At 34.6% G+C, this 12,653-nt stretch overlaps 1 protein-coding gene across 2 annotated transcripts in view; it reads left to right on the top strand.

Annotated features, from left to right (window-relative positions):
- The window catches only part of LOC145671280 (uncharacterized), a 48,335-nt gene extending 36,141 nt beyond the window's left edge, over window positions 1-12,194 (top strand). For both annotated transcript variants that reach the window (XM_081740228.1, XM_081740227.1), the window contains exon 7: window positions 7,655-12,194. The gene's annotated coding sequence lies outside the window, so the exon portion shown is untranslated. The remainder of the gene's footprint in view (window positions 1-7,654) is intronic.
- Window positions 12,195-12,653: the final 459 nt, after the last annotated feature.

Here is a 12,653-nt window from a genome sequence, read left to right as displayed (position 1 = left end):
ACAGGCCTGCGACGGTGTTCTCCATACGTAAACACGACAGGTTGTTGGAAACAAGGTCAAGGTAGATTCATCGGACCACATTACGTGTTTCCACTGCTCCTGAGTCCACGCCTTGTGGTCCTTGCACCACTGGATACGCCTCTTCGCGTTTACTGCTGTGACCAGGGGTTTGGCGAAAGCGGCCCTGCCATGAACTTTCATTTTATGAAGTTCCCGTCGCACTGTTTTCGATTAAACCGGGTTCTGTAGGCCGGAATTGGGTTCAGATGTAATTTTCATTGCAGTGGTCTTCTTTTTAGCTGGTACAATCCATTTTTATCCCTCCGGTCCCTATCTGACAGGATTGTCTTTCGACCACTGTTGTGCTTTGCAGACGTCGTTTGCCCATAAATTGTGTATGTCCTCGTGACATTGAACACAGTGCCTTTCGATACCCCCACAATGTTCGCCACTGTTGCCACTGAAGCTCCAACCAGACTGGCACCAACGATCATGCCTCTTTGGAAGTCTGTCAAGTCGCCCATTTTACTGCACCACTTTCACACCATGACACTCACAAGGTAACTGGTTACTGCTGACGGAAGAGGAAGGTCCACATGACATATTGAAAACAAGAAATGATCGGCAATCGTAACACGTGTTGTACAGTGGAGAGCCAAACTTAGTGTCCTGTAGTGTTTTCAGTGTTCAGTGTGAAGTGTTTTTAGATTTTTTTTTATCTATCCCAAGTGTTCTCTACAAGGTGTTTCAAAACAACACCGACAAAGTTTGGGAGGTGATTGCTGACACCAAAGAAGACAAAAAGTATAGACCAACCTGGATGTACAAGTGCTTCCTTTCGGAGTTATAGGTTGCCGAAAACATGAAAAAAAAATGAACTTTAAAGGTCCATAGCTCCAAAACTATGGGACCTACCGTAGTCAAATCAAGACATAACTTACGAACTAATATGTAGACTATCCAAATATCCAAGTTTCAGAATCCTGAGGTGCTTACGGAACAATTTTATAGAGGGAGTTTGGCTATGGGCATATAATTTGAAGTACTCACCAACTCCTTCTATAAAAATTGTTGCGGAAGTACCACAGGATTTTAAAACGGGTATTTGGATAGTCCACATATTAGTTCCTAAGTGAAGTCTTGACCCGAGTACGGTAGGTCCAATAGTTTTGGAGCTATGGACCTTTAAACTTCATTTTTTCGTGTTTTCGGCAGCCTATAACTCCGAAAGGAAGCATTTGTGCATCCAGGTTGGTCTATACTTTTTGTGTTACCTTGGTGTCAGGAATCATCTCCCAAACGTTGTCTGTGTTGTTTTGAAACGCCCTGTAGAAACTCCAGGATGCGAATGGTTGTTTTGTCTTTTTCTCTTTAAATTTTGCCTGTAATGAGGGAAAGAAGGTTTATTGTTCTTCCTACCGTTCATCGTATCTCTTCACTCGCGGTATAGAACATGAATTTTTGTTCAAAATTTTATATTGTGCCTTTGTGGATAAGCAAGGGTTTCGCGAAATTCTATATCTAAAATAGGAAAGGGGGAAGGACGTTTTTCTCTGTTTACATGATCTGAACTTGAGGAGATAAGGACTTGAAATTTTGTACGAATATTGTCCATAACACCTTCACTGTGGATAACATATGACTTTCTGAAACGCAATTTCTATTGAGAAAAAAGAAGTTTCAGCCTTTTTCTCCTTTCCTCAAACTTTCCAGATAACGACCAAATCGTGAAGCGTCATACACTTTACTAATCTGGGTGGGGCCGCGGTGGCTCAGTGGTAGAGCGTTTACCTCTGATGCATGGGGTTATTGGTTCGATCCCAGCTCGCGCCAAGTGAGCTTTGTGGTGGACAGACATCTTGTGCGTGGGTTTTCTCTCGCGGTTCTCCCGTTTCCTCCCACTTTCTTTATTCACCATTTCATTCATTTCTTATCATCACCGTCTCCTTTAACCTAGCCGGCATAACCCTGGGACGTAAAACTTAAAGATTTCATTTTGTAGTAATCTGACGGTTAATTTCAGCCGCTTTCATCACTTTAGCACTAAGAAAACGAACCACAGCGTATTTCAGTCGGCGAGATTTTCAATCGGTGGAGGCATTTTAAGTTTTTACAATCAGACTAAACACGATGAATGTTTCCGTAATTGCTTCTGTGGCTTACCAACATATGTAGGTACACAATACGCATAAGCGGGATGTGGACCACAGCGCCGCAGCGGCCGAATTTCGAAACGGCACTTACTTAAAAACACGCCTCATATATATATATATATATATATATATATATTAGTCAAATCTCTAGCACTTACATCAGGAAATATCTGCAAACATTTTTTCTACAAGAACAAGTTTATCAATAGACCAGTAGATCAATATTTACATTTTAGAACCACCTATAACCGCCTGAAGAGCATGAACCTAGTGTTTTTCAATCAAGGTAATCCAGATATTGTTAATTAGGTCAAGAAAGTCAGGAAAAAGTCAATAAATTAGACCTATGGTCCAGAATTTTTCTATGACAGTAGTTGATTGGCAAATCCATGAATTTTTCTGTGCATTATATTACACTTCTAAAGATTTTCCATCCAGACGTGCCGGCTATATTCAATATTCGGGTTCTTGAAAGTTTCCATTCAAGTTCTGTGCAATCAGATGGATTAAAAACTCAAGTGTTAAAAATAGCATTAGAAATTACTTTTCCCCCGAAGAAATATTTGGAAGCAGCCAAAAGCGACTAAAAACTTTGATCAAGTAAGACATGCTTTAGACAAGCATTTCCTTAGTTAAACTGGAAATTTTGGTTACAATTGAATCGGTGAGAGTAAAAGGAGAATATTCCAAAAATTAAGGAAGACCTTCTGGGAAAAAAATTTCCGTGTAACTATATATCCAATATCATTACGTTTTTCGTATTTTGAGAAATGAAAGGTTTTAACATACGCTACAAATATATCATACAAATATTTTTATATAAGCAACGAGATTTCCGATAAGTAGTTTTGTTTTCGTTTTCCAAAACTAAGGTGGTGTGGAATGTTTTTCTTTTATCATTCACCGATTAAATTGGTGTACAACTAGAATCATACCCAGTATCCTTCCAATCGAGCACCATTTATGTATAAGGAACTGAACGTTGTTTTTCGAAGCATTGCAGATCGCTTTATTCAGAAACATAATGGGCAATTTACATAATCCTTTTAAACTGTTTGCTATTGATATTTGAGATACTAAAAATTTAAATTGTCAAGGGTATTGGTGGTGAGATTTGGTTAATTTGCTCTAAAAGATCTTCAAAGACTTCAGCTTATTTATTTCAAAGTAGGGTGTAAGAAGTTTCTTGTTACTCTGTTCACGATGTTGTCACAGAAGTGTCATTTAGCACCTTGATTGCCATCATATCTGTTGATCATTATCACGTGTATGCAGGGTTCGCTGGTTTAAACCATGGTTTAAACCAGCTTTTTTTTAAGAAACCAACTGGTTTAAACCAAAAAACGAAAAATGTTCGTAAAAGTGTAAATATTCCTAAAATCTTGATGAACACACATGTGTGGGTTATCGCGTGTCACTCCCGCGTATTGTTCGTATTATATTCAGATTTAAATTCCCCATTCGTTACTCAAAGAGATTATACTACAAAAGCAACTTTTTTTATAAGTTTATGAATGTTTCTTTTGTGATTTTTTTTAGTTTGTTATGCAATTGCAATCAAAGAAAAAAATTCCAAATATTGTTTCGCTTTAATAATGTTTACTATTGATAAAATACATCGAAATACCGTATCTTTTTTTTTGGGGGGGGGGTCATACAAACCCCACGAGAGGCGTTGACTGAAATCAGAAGTATCTTTGGTATCTATTTATGTATAAACGGGTCAGAGCCAAAGTGGACTCAACTAATTCTTATCTTTATTCATTTTTCTTACTGATATGCAAATTAAGTCGTATTATTATTATTATTATTATTATTATTATTATTATTATTATTATTATTATTTAACTTGGACCAATAAAAGTCGTAGTGAACTAACTTGGACTTAATTAGTCCTTCTGTTTTCTGCAATATTTTGAAATTTTTTTCTGCAATATTTTGAAATTTTCCATATGTTATTCTGTATAATGGTTTCACTTGTGCAACTGTTTATCTTTTTATCCTTCTCAAATGACTCTTGATAATTTGACAATTATATTAAAAGTATGTAAAGATCAGTATAACGTATCAGGAGTCCTTCATGAGTGAGTCGGCAGACGTATCACATTTGTGACCAATTAGTCTCGGTTTCAAGTTCAAATGGAGGACAATTATGTGATCCCTTCCAGCATAACCCAGTTGTTGTATAATAACACCAGATTGAAACAAACTTATTTCTGTCCATATGTGATACAAATGCATAGAGCAAATTATTATTAATAATAATAATAATAATAATAATAAAACAGGTTTAAACCAAAAAAAAACTATTTTTTTGGTTTTTTAAATAAAAATCATGGTTTTTGCCAACCCTGCCTGTGCGCCATTATCAAACGTTTGCCAGGAATATTTTGTTTACGCCTTTGTTTCAGGCGCATAAATGTATGATTTTCTCTGTGTATGGTTTTGTATATACGCGGCGTGGACACTAAATTCGGATTTACATGCCATATATATGTAATTGCGTACACACAAAACAAACACGAGAAAAGTGCAATATGTTGTTTGTGTATGGACAATCGTAACACGCAGCGCTACACAGGAGAGCCGTGTGTATGAAATTTCATACACATGGCAGTGTACATATAAAAATTCAAAATTATCCGTGGTGCTTCATGCCTTTCACCAGAAGTTACTGGTAGTGAATCTTTGCTGCTGCTCCTGAGAAATTTATATGAAAAAAAGTAGGTAAACCATTATTAGCAGATTGTATCAAGAGAGACTGTTACTCTTTATGAAACAGAATTAGTAAGTCATTGAAGTTGTTCGATCATCCCGGCGATTTTATTAATAAGACAATGCATCGGATAAAAACTTAGTAATTTTTTTTTCATCTTATCCTTACAATGTTCATGGAAATGCTGCTGTTGAACGAAGATTTTCAGTAAATAGAGAATCTGTAGTAGAAAATGTGTTAGAATAATCTTTAATTACTCAAAAGTCAGTGTATGCGGACCAGCTTGTAATCTTCCAAAATTAAACATATCAAATCAAGAGCTATATTACAGGTACTTAGAAATTCATCGTCAAAACAAAAAGAAGCACTATAAAATAGAAAGAACTACAAGTTGAGGAGCAGAATAAACAAAATAAGACAGCATATGACATAAAGATCTTAGAAGAAAAAAAAAGGACACTAATAATTGAAAAAAATGATAATGAAACTATTGACTCAGAGATTGAAAGAAAAACTGAAAAACTAGGACTTGTAAATACGATTTATGTATACAAGAACTTTTGTAAAATTATCAGTAATTCTGACTATTCCCCATCCAGCATGAAGTATGAAACATTAGTTTTTATGTTTATTGATAGACGAAACAAATTTATCTATCTTCTTAAAGAATGGCGAATAGCTTTATTTTTCATCGTATACGTTCTTTTAATAGTGACTTCCATTAAAAAAATAATATTATTGTTTTTCTTAATTGCTAATTTCCGATTTTTCTTCTAAGTAAAGGTTGATTTTAAAAAAAAGTCAGGATTTTATGTTTTGATACTTCGATATACATCCTGATAAAGGAGAGGCGTTTCCATAAAATGATTTATTTTTCATGTGACTTCACGTGTAATGGAAAGTCGTCGTATAAGTGACTGAAACGTCCAGGAAAACTTATATGTACTTTGAAGGTGTAATTCCATGCAGCTGAATGGGTATCGCACTTGATTTCGGTGTGGATTCTGGACTCCCTGCAGAGGCAGACACCTTCTGATTTTAGTTTACAATCAGGAGTCAGTTGTTGATTTAGGAGAGTTTTGTTACTGAAGAAAGAAAAAATATCAGATATCTTAAGAGATATTCTCTGTTCCATAATCCATCAAAAAGCAAGACTGGTCAAGGTTTGAATGTTCATACAAGGGATTGACGCTAAATTTAAACTTAAAAGGTATATATCATCGCCTCGTAGTGTATAGAATTAATTTAATTAAACTTTGAGAGGGTGAAAGTACTGTATTAGAGTATTTGGTTTAAATAACCCTCTGTTTTAAGAAGGAACATTGTAATTAATAGCGTATGGAGAGACATAATTGAATGAGAAATGGGAAGCTCTAACTAATAAATGTACTCATGTCCAAAATGATTGTCGCATATCTATAACTGTCTTCTTGTAAAAATATAATTTGATAATGATTTTGCAGGGTACTTTTAATACTGATATTATGTGTATAATCTGGAAATGTATATTTGTGGTAGAAAGAGAATTATAAATACGAAAATTAGGATGAGTAAAACAAAATGTTGGTAAATGGACAAGAAAGTTTTATTTTTGTTTTATTGTTCTCATTTACTGTTCTTTTGACATGAAATTTGCCACATACATGTCTTTGCCGATTATACGCATACTTTGTAAAAACTACCGGGCGAATTCGTTATCGAATTATATTCCTACAACAATATATTTATAGACATGTGACAACAATTTTAGACTTGAGTGTACATGATAACATATATGAAAACATTTATAGCGTAAGAAATGCAAATTTTTACATTAAAAAAATCTCCGGCCAAATAAGTTTGTGGTGGACAACGTCATGTCTGTGGGTTTTCTGGGGACATTCCCATTTCCTCCCGCTTTTTCATTTCACCAATTTGTCCGTAATCATTCACTTGCCTTAATCATAATCTCCCTTAGCCTAAAAAGGTATAATCGCGGGACGTTAAACTGAAATATTTCATTTTCATTTTACATTAAAAAAAAATATATATCATGTTGAACGTGGTCACTTCTGCCAGCGCCTGCGCCTTTACCATAGCAATCCTATAAGCAATTTTGATCATTTATTTGATGTGAAGCAAATAACCGACTTTTCCTCGCACCGTGTCCCCTATTGTGCAAATTTGATTAAATTAAGAGTAATTGGATTAAGGATCGAACCTAGGTCTTTTGACGTATTGTACTGGCGCGCTTATTACTACTCTACCTAATCCTCATCCTAATCAGTCACAGTTCCATATTTTTGTCCGGTACTTTCCGTTGAGATCACATGGCCGTAGCCGTTGAGATCACATAGACTGTACTACAGTTCTTATGTTTGGGCAACTCAAATCCATATTTAAAGCACCTTAGATTCAAATTACAGGATGAGAGATTCGAAGAATTTTAGCAAGTTAATGTAAGTTCTACGGAAATATTTATTGTATTATACGTGCAGATCGTATTTTTTAGGAGAATGAGTTGAATGTGTAATTTCTTTTAACATGCAGCATTATCTTCTAAAATTTCTTTCACAAACTTTTTTTTTTCCTCGTATGTTTTGTGATGTTATTCTTCCCTCTTCCTGTGGGTTAGTTTTATTTAATTGCCAGTAGAAATATGGTAGGTATTTTAGTACTAATATTTCCATATCAACAAGAACAGTAGAACATTACATTCAGAATCCTTAGCTGTTCATTTAACAATGTGAACGATTCCGGATTAATCTAGCAAAAGTCATATTCATATGCTTCTTTGTTTCTTTAGGTTGTCTGAAGACTGTACCAGGGCATTATATCATGGAGAAAAGGAAAGTGAGTTGAAGACACGTGAATAAACAGCAATCTGGATCAGAGTCACTCTACATTTAAGGAAGAAAATGCTGCGTTATATTTTTCCTGCCATGCATCAATTTAAACTAAGGTATTATTATAATAAGTTTAAGTAACCAAAATCACATTGTTAAACGCAGAGTCTCGCCAGTGTTGTGTACGAGCATTTCTTTTTTATTTATTTTTGTCGAAGTTACTAGCTACGTAAGTTGAAAATAGAACATAACATTAGTAAGTTAATACGTATAAGATAATATCATGTTCGAAAAGAGACAAATATTTCTATACAAGGATGGCAAAACATAATATGTACATTTGTACAGACAAGCAAATTTCAGCCCTATGAATCAAATCAACCGTTTGAGGATAGCAATTGCCATTTTCTGCTTTTCGCTCTGGTAGCTGGTTGTTGGAAAAAGTTGATAATTGCTAATTAAAATTCCTTATTTAGCATTCTCCACAAATGTGCATATCTAGTTTTCCCATCCTCGTATAGATTCGTTTTTCTGATGCAGGGCTGGTACAGATTTGAAAATCAGAAAGAATACAATTATCATTTTCATATTTATCATATAAATATATAAAGCTTTAATTGTATTGATAAAAGGCTTCAGAAGGAAACAGCTTATTCTGTGTAGTGGAATTGTTTCCTCCTACTTTCTTCATCCCACTATTTCCTTCATTTCTCACCATCACCGTCTCCTTTAGCCTATCTACCATAAGCATGGAACGTAAAACTTAAAGATTTCATTTTTAGTTCTGAAGGTTTTCTGGTGGACAGGAAAGAAATTTTGAAAGTATTATGTCATGGGCAATTTGACTTATATAACGAGTTGTAGGAGCCCTGTAGTATTAACCAGTCATGTCACAGCAACGTAAAAAATTAAAAATGAAGGGAGAGAGCAAATAACGAATGTTTAGCATTGAGTTACAATTTGTGATGACAACAGTTTTCTAGGATTTACTTTGTAAACTGAAAATTTCTTTAATAATAATTTCTTGGTAACAATAAGAATTTTTAAAAATCTGAAGAAATTACATCTCCCAAGTATGTAGATTTCCCTTGTAGCTATAGGATCAGCGTTAAGCTCCTTTGACATGGGAGACCGGGTTTGATTCCCGGTGGGAGCTCATGTGGCTCGGATTCCACGTTAAGCTATAGATCTACGTTTCATATTAGCGTAGGTGCTAAAAAAAAAATCTAAATTCCAGTTCAAAGTATGTACAATAATTTCAGTGAAATTAGTATCCGTACCATTTATTGTTCAAAATTTATCATTTCATGGTTGTAACTTCGGCATCCCTAACCATAAACAGAACATTCATTACCTGTAAATTATTGTTTTGTGCTCATAACTTGAACGGACTTCGTAAAACAAGAATTTTTGATTCATAGTTATTGGTTTCCATTCAAACTGCTACAGTCGACCATAACCTGAGTGTTAACTCGTTCATTTCATATTAATTCCATAACAACTCTTGACGTTGGAATTCAAATTTCGATCATGTTATTTTCATAACTGGTCCACTTACTGTGGTTACAGTTTGAATTTTTCCTGTACATAATGAACCCTTTGTCATAAAATTCAACCATGTTGGAATATTGTAGATAAAAAAAAAAAAAAAAAATTAAATGCAATCTTGTCAACCTAAATCCTATCATCCATCATTGTTTTAAATGTCTTCTTCTCTCGCTGTTACGAGATTAGTTCTTTGATAATAGACATCCAATTTATTTATTTATTTTAAAGGAAAAGAAACGTACAGATGCATTTAGAAAACTTCGTCGTCCCTTTGCAGACTTCCGTGTAAGCATGTAACTTCAAAATGTAATAGCACTGTATGAGTTGAGTGCCTTTTAAAAGCTAAATAGATGCCCGAGGCACTGTCTCATTATCTTGCCCTGTGTGAAGTTTTCAAATAAACTTTACATTTCTCTAAGCGATTTCTAAAGCAAAACTCATAATTACGTTTGCCAGTAGCGGATAATCGAAATTCTAACATCGTTGCTGGCACATTACACAAACAAACTGCTGTTTCTGAGATCAAAGAATAAACAAAAAAAAAAAAAACAAAAAAAAATGACGTGAGTCGAGGTGAAGTAATTATTTCCCTTGTCAAGTTCCTATTGCCTCGAAGGGTAAATAGCCATACGGGAAAATTTTTGAAGATATCTCGTATCTGACGTGAGAGCAGAGGACTTTTAAAAGGTGGATGGCCACAGATTTTACAACAAAACTATAGATTGGAAATAACAAACAAGTGGTATTATTTAACATTTAATGTTCAAATATTTATTTTGCTTTAAAGTTTAGTTTAACAATTGCTTATATTTTTATCTTTGTTGTAATTTTAAAAGCAGGGCTAGTTGTACAGTATTTATATATACCTCTGAACTAAAAGTGAAGGGAAAATTTATATTTACAGAGAGTTAAAGTAGAAAATAATTAGTAGCTTTAAGCGTAGAATTTAACTATTTTTGTTGAAAACAGTGAATTACAAACATATTTAATATATACAAAGGTATTGACAAAGTTTGTAAGAACACTACACTGTAACGTTTTCAATAATTTATTATTATATACACACATAAGTATCCCGGAGAGGCGATAACAGTGAATGCTGGATTGCACTTTTCAAGTATATTCTATAAAGTTTTCCTTTTTGTATATTTTTATTGGAAAATTAATAACGTGAAAACAATATAAAATAGTAAAAACAACTTTCAAGCCTATAGGGAAACTTTTTGTACAATTACGTATTTCCTTTAGCATAGGAATTCACACTTCTTACAAACAGCTGCTACAAAAAAAAAAAAAAAAAAAAAAAAAGTGCTTCATAAGAGCAACTAATACAAGTTTCACAGAGATTTTTAGTTTTCTAGTTTCCACAAAAATAATTCTCATGCCTAAATTATTTTACGGTTGTATATAGTTTATAAAGAAAATTAATAGCAATTTCATCTAACAAGAAAAAGAAAGTTTGTCTTTTAGACTCGCTTCAATGCATGGCATACACTGCCGAGAAAATACATCGTGTTTTACTTATCTTCTTCCTTCCCATAAACAAAACATGAATACTTACAGCCAGAATCATCAAGAAAATGTATGGCACTTATGATATGAATAATATCTGCCATAATTACATTTTTACTTTAGTTTCACACTTGAAAGTAGGAAGAGAGAACCTCTCGTCGATATTCACCACTATGCAATGAATTAACTACCAGTACATTTGTATAACGATGATTTTAGTTCAGTCACTCGCCAATAGAGGCAGCACTCCACATCCTTAGATGAGGACTGTAGGTCCTGATTAGTACTGAGCACAGAATAAGTCACCCCTACATGTGGTTTCGCGTCGATTACGTTACAACACAATAAACTTTTGAGTGGCACTTAGCTGAGCAAGGGTTTAGTCGAAGTCTAATATAACCTAACTTAGCAAAGTATCAAAAAAAAAACACTCAGTTTTATTACTGATTATTATTATTATTATTATTTTTTTTTTTGTTTGTTTGTTTGTTTTAGTAACGATTTGTTTTAAATTAGGAGAGACAGTGGCTCAGTGGTAGTCCGCTTACCTGTGGTGCGTGAGGGTCCCTGGTTCGATCCCAGCCAAGTAAGTTTGTGGTGGACAACTTTGTGTCCGTAGGCCTCCCACTTTCTCATTCCACCAATTCTTTAATCATCATTCACTTGCTTTAATCATCGTCTTCCTTATCCTAAAAAGCATAATCGTGAGACGTTAAACTGCAAGATTTCATTTTGTTTTAAAACCAATGTTTTGTTTATCCTCACTATGATCTTGATGTTCTAGAGATCTGATATTTCGCCAATTGATTATTCACATATTCACCACATATATGTATACTCATTTCACAATCATTGCATCATTCATGTAATACCAGCTTTGTAGAAACCCGGGGCAGCTGGCCTGGTCCGGTAGTTCACTGCTTTTGAAGGCGAGAAAGTATGATGGGGAACGGCATATACTGTGAGGGTGATCTTACATAATTTTCTATACATCCGCCAACTGCACCGGATTCAGCCCCCAATCGTGGTTTGAACCCCACATTAATAGTAGGTCCTGTCCTTCAAAAGGACGCAAAACTTAGTTTCGTAAACTTGTGGGTTTGGTGGTAAACTAGTTCTCCATTTTAATAATTACCTCATCGTCATTACGGAAATGTTTCCTTAATGATTAGAAACCGAGAGGCATCAGCTGGGATGAATATTGTGGATGGGGACAAAGATTCACAGCTGCAAGACCAATAAAAGTCACTTTCTTTTTGTGAGTAACCAGTCCATATTACATCTTTGTGGTCCCAAAACAGACAGCTTCTTGGGTGACTTTCACTTTAGCCTTTTGGAGTTTGGGTTATGAGGGTATTTCCGAGTTTTGCTTGTTTTTTGATTCAGGACCAGGTATACCCAAGTTTTACCCGTGATTACTTATCTGTTCAGGAAGCCCTTCTCCTCCACATCTTCTAGTATACTAGCTGCGCTCGTATATCTCATAACTTAAATATTATTCTAATCTCTTTGTGACAGGACAATGTGTAGTTACGAGGGGAAGTCAAAAAGTAAAGGGACTTTCGAGAAAAGATACATTTATTCTATTGATAGAAATCTAAAACGTACACTACTTCTCTACATAATCTCCCTATACTTCAACACAATTTTCTCACCGTTTCACAAGTTTTTATTTTATTTTATTCCGTCGGGGAAAAAAAAAAGTTTTTCGGTTACAACTGTAACGAATTATGCACTGCATCAGTGACTTCGGGACCCAACTTGCACACACTTTCCGAAAATTTAGCCTGTCGTGTAAGATAAAATACGGTGAATCATGACTGATAAGTAGAGTATTGGCGATTTCGTCCACTGTGATTCGTCTGTTTTCCATCACCATACCCTCAACGATTTTCAAAT

Source organism: Thermobia domestica, chromosome 15 (genome assembly GCF_964235325.1).
Source record: "Thermobia domestica chromosome 15, izTheDome1.hap1.1, whole genome shotgun sequence".
Taxonomy (NCBI): Eukaryota; Metazoa; Arthropoda; class Insecta; order Zygentoma; family Lepismatidae; genus Thermobia; species Thermobia domestica.
Note: the sequence above shows the minus strand (reverse complement) of the source record. Positions and strands in the feature narration are given on the sequence as shown.